Raw genomic sequence first — 5,412 nt, 5'->3', positions numbered from 1 at the left:
AGAATCTCTTTTGCTTAAGCTAGTCTGGATCCGTGATTATGTTTTGGTTTTTCACTTATAACCAAAAGAATTATAATACTAAACATTCTCAATAGCCTAGGAGTACCTTGAAGAGAGGAACCATGCTTTACACTTCTTTGTTTGCTCAGTGTCTCATGGAGTGTCAAACATATATAAGGATCTGAAAAAATATTTCTTTAATTAATAAATGCACTTATAACAAAGACTTGAAATTATTCTATGATGTTAAGCCTATCTTAATCAATTGTTGTTGTTTTTCAGTCACTAAGTCATGTCCGAGTCCTTGCAACCTCATGGACTGTAGCACACCAGGCTCCTCTGTCCTTCCCTATCTCCGGGAGTTTGCTCAAGTTCATGTCTGTTGAGTCAGTGATGCTATCTAACCATTTCATCCTCTTGCCACCCCATTCTCCTCCTGCCATCAATCTCTCCAAGCATCAGGGTCTTTTCCAATGAGGCAGCTCTTCACATCAGATGACCAAAGCATTGGAGATTCAGCTTCGAATCAGTCCTACCAATGAATATTTAGGCATGATTTCCTTTAGGATTGACTGGTTTGATCTCCTTGCTATCCAAGAGACTCTCAAGAGTCTTCTTCAGTGCCACAATTTGAAAGCATCAATTCTTTGGTGTTCAGCTAGTTTTATGGTCCAATTCTCACATCCATACACGACTCTTGGAAAGATCTTAGCTTTGACTATATGGATCTTTGTTGGCAAAGCGATGTCTTCGCTTTTTAATCTAAATCAATAAATTTACTCAAATTGAAAATGACTGGACTTATACTAGGAATTGACTAGGAATTGAAAGCCATAAATTCATCAATGTTTAGCTAGTTTGCACAACTAATGATAAATAATATTCAGTAGGATTTTGACAGCCACTTCTAGTCTCACTAAGAAATTATCATAATCTTGTACCTATGGAAAATGTTCTTCCTTGTTTTTAGCTAGTCATTTAGCTTGTTTTCACTGAGTCTATGCCATCTTCTCATCTCCCATATCTTATATTGTTCTAGATTTTACTGAGATTTCTAGACAATACTGGTTTTCAGCATGTTTAGCCATTTATATCCATTTAAAATATTTGTATTCTCCCCAATAACAAATATTCAAAGTTTGCATTTTAGGTCAGACTATTCACTCAGTGTATTTACTGACGTACTAATGTAATAGTTCACAGGTCTGGGTAATCCTACTAATTCCAATGCTTATTTTGAAAATGTCTCCTATCTGTTACCTACAAAGAAATTCTTTTCTACAAGCACGTACTGGAAGAACTTCATTGTATTGCGTTGCAGCTCTCTTTCTTTTTCTTATGGAAATGATAAAAACTTTACAGTCACTTTCTTTTTTTTTTTTCTTCAAAATCACCATAAACGTTCCTACCAGTTAATGACTCCAACAGCTTCTGCTCCAAATCAGCAGATCTCAATTGCTGTATCTTTCTGGACACACCTGTCTGTTTGCTCTGAAACCTCAGCTCCCTGAAGAGTCAAAGAACAGTCCTTGATTTTCTGTTTGTCCAGTTTCTTCTGGCAAGGCTGGAAGTAAAGACTTCCAAAGTCTTTCCGTGTTGAGTCACAGTCAGTCCAGGCTTCTTGGTAAGAAAATTGTATCATTGACTCAAAGGACATGAGTTTGAGCAGCCTCTAGGAGATAGTGGACAGGGAAGCCTGGTGTGCTGCACTCCATGGGGTCGCAACAAGTCGGACATGACTTAGGGACTGAACAATAGCAAAGTCTGGGGTTGAAGGTAAACTTTCTCAATTCACATAAACTGGATAATCCAACTATACTTTAGATATCACTAAACATATGTGTCAGCTTTCAGAAACCATTTAACATTTAAGTCTCATGCCTGCTTTAAGAGCTCTAAATCACAATAGTATTTGAAAAATAAATTACTGGTCTTCCAATAGCTTTACCACCATGTGCTAGTTATAACATCTGCCTGATCAAAACTTGAACTAAGGGAAGTGGCTCTGACTATATGGTCAGCTATTACGGATGACACTTCCCAGAAGGAAATGGAGATTCTGACTTAAGAGATGGGAATCTGAAAACACAAAGAGAATTAGTCACTAGTGGTGGGAGAAGTAGCTAAAAGAGTACACCAACAGAAACCATTATGCAGAGAAGAGACAAAGAGGGTTGAAGGTCACAAGGGAGTCAAATATATAAGGAAGCAGAATATGAGTGGCTAGACACTCTAAGGCAAAGCTGAAGGTGTGGTGCTGAGAAAAAGCAGCACAAACTCAGTGAAGAGCAGACTGAAGGGAGTTCCAAATCCCAGCCAATCATGTCCAATTCTTTGCGACCCTATGGACAGTAATCTGCCAGGCTCCTATGTCCATGGGATTCTCCAGGCAAGAGTACTGGAGTGGGTTGGCCTATTAGGGTTATGATTAATATAATTCCATTTTTACCCAGGTGCTGCTTTGGAGCTCATTTTGGTGGCCATGGAAAAGGAATTATATTTTATAGGTACTACTATACATGTAGTAGACCTAGGTTCAATCCCTGGATTGGGAAGATCCCCTGGAGGAGGGCGTGGCAACCCACTCCAGTATTCTTGCCTGGATATCCCCATGGACAGAGGAGCCTGGTGGGCTTCTATCCAAGGGGTTGTGAAGAGTTGGACATGATTGAATGACTAAGCATACACATTGTTTTACAACTGGGTGCTCCAGCTGTCAGAATTCAATAGTTATTGATTGAATACATTTCAATCGGATCAATATTTTGATATGAGTCCTTTTATTTTGTGCATTTGTTTCACAATGCAATTTTCTTTTTCTTTTTTTTTGCTAGACAGTAGGTCCTTGTTGGTTATCTATTTTAAATACAACAGTGTGTACGTGTCAATCCCAAACTGCCATAATGCAAACTTATGAAGCCTTTAATATTCATTTTCACCTGATTCTCTAGATTTCTTGTATAGGACACCTTAAACCCATTTTCTTTTTATATTAGTAAGTTTCTACAGTTGCATTTTCTATATACCAGCATATTACAACTCATTCTTACACAACATAATAAAACACTTCAAACATTTTTCCTACCTGTTTCTTTCCCTCCACTTTTTCTATTCACTTGAGATTATTCAATTTCAAAGATTTAAGCTAATCCAAAGAATAAGAGAAAATTCAAGAATTTGATCAAGATTCATAAATAAGATTCAACTTAGAATTTAGGATACTCAACTTTCACTTTAGTGTAGTGGAAACTACACTAAATTTTTAAAGAAGGATTTCTTTACTTCTTTCATTCCTTTTGCAGCAGAGGGTTTTTTAAAAAACTATGTTGGAAAAATACTAGATATCCTGTAGAAAATCTCGAGTGCCTTCTCATGTCATAGAGGGAAGAACAATAAACAGTGTCAAGACAGAAATTTCTTGAAGAAAGAATCTTACTACTTACAACAAAAGTCTAAAATAGAATTTAATACAGTAGATAACCCCATATTTCTAATCCTAAAAGTATCACACAACTATTGAACGACTGTTATCATTAGAATATCAATAAAGCTGAATAAATATTAGTATGATCTTATAATTCAAAGACTAAAAATAAATGCTACTACTTTCTGTTTAGTAAGTCTTTTTGTTCTACCCTAATGATGTAGAACATTTATTTTCCAAAAGAGTTTAGGATCATTGCTATATGGCAAATGATTTCATGGGAAAGTTGACCTACACTCTGAGAGTAGATCAAACTTCCACAGTGCCAGACCATTAAGTCATTTTTGCTTCCTCCCTCAGTATCTGCCCTCCAAAGTGCATACTCTGCAGCTTAATCCACAGGACATAGTGAAAATGCCCAAATGTTCTCTGGAGTAATCCAACCCTGCATACTGATCAATCAGAGAATACATTGTCTTGCATACTGATCAGCTTTGAAAAATAAGGTTCACTAGCAGTAAAATGGAGAACGAAAGTACTCACCTATTTACATTTGGACCGAAACACAATTTACCTCAAATATCCGGACAATTGCATAAAAGTTAGAATCGTTACACTTTTGGTTTTGTTTTGATTTTAATTTTCTGGGTAATTGCTTTGAATCTTTTCCGTTTGCTCTCCCTGACCTTGGGAAGGTCACATTAGTCCTATAAACCTGTAAAGGAGTAATTTGAAATACCATAAATAACAAAATATATGGCATATATTTATTTGGGTTCTTTAAAATAAAAATATAAATTAATCACATATTTATATGCTCTCAGGTTATAGGTGATTATCACAGTGCAAAATATTGTACCGTGGATTCAATTTCTATAACATTTATTCTAGCACACTATGATTTATAATCCTGTGAAGGCTCATCTATTGCAAAAACCTTTAGAGAAGCATGTAGTGAGCGCCAAATGGAAGAAAAATCTGCTTTTTAAGGAATATATAAATGCATCCTAAGTGCATGCTATTTGATTCATATACAGCAGCTTTCAAATACAGTATGCAATTCACAAGCTATTGGTAAGCATGCCTATTCTGAAAGTAGGGATTAATATGTGATGGAATATGGGAACCTTTGATAAAGTATAATTGGTATCAAAAGTCAGTAGTTATAAAAATTATTTATTGCTTACTTAGCCAAGCTTCTATAACTCTGTCTTTGCTAACATTTAAAGAGACAAAATAAGAGCTGACTAATTTTAAATTTCTTTTATGTTTTCTATTATATTTCTAACTTGTATTCTAATTAGGAACTCCCAAAGATCAAGAATCACCAGCTTCCTTGAGCAGCTGGACTCCCAGCTGGGCATGTTGTATGTGTAACAGCTTCAGTAATTTCCTTTCTTTTTATGTGTCTTTTCTGTAGGTTGGCTGCATTGTTTAGAATGAGATTTCCTTTGCAGTCAGTACTGTCTATTGTTTTGTTACCCAACCTGCTTTATAAACTCTGCTTTTACTTATCTTAATCACTACTAAAATTTTTTCAGATCAAACTCTTTTTGCAAAAGGTTTTTATTCTTGTCATTGTTCAAATATGAACTCAAATATATTTAAAACAATCATTAAATGCTTTATATAATATATTTAACAAAGAGTTGATCATTATAAACACATTAAACTTTGTGACACATAACCAAAATTTGAAATAGCTTTTATTATCCAGTTTCATAACAAGATATAGAAGACATATTGAGTAATGATAAAGAATATTCATTTTAGATCCTAGAGATCTTCCAATCTAAAGAAAATAAAGAAAATGATAGATGTTTGAAGGGTTAAAATATAATCTGAGTGAACAGAATTGGGAATTTTTACCTTAGAGTAGAAGTGGCTAAACTTGGACTTTATAACTGTGGAAAATAAGTCAATCACCCAGTGCAGTGATACAAAATTTCAGTCTTAAACAAGAAGATGGACCTTTTGCAAAAAGAGTT

The sequence above is a fragment of the Bison bison genome, unplaced genomic scaffold (assembly GCF_000754665.1).
Source record: "Bison bison bison isolate TAMUID 2011002044 unplaced genomic scaffold, Bison_UMD1.0 scf7180017864176, whole genome shotgun sequence".
NCBI classification, from domain to species: domain Eukaryota; kingdom Metazoa; phylum Chordata; class Mammalia; order Artiodactyla; family Bovidae; genus Bison; species Bison bison.
The sequence above is the reverse complement of the archived record's forward strand: the minus strand, read 5'-3'. Positions refer to the sequence as shown.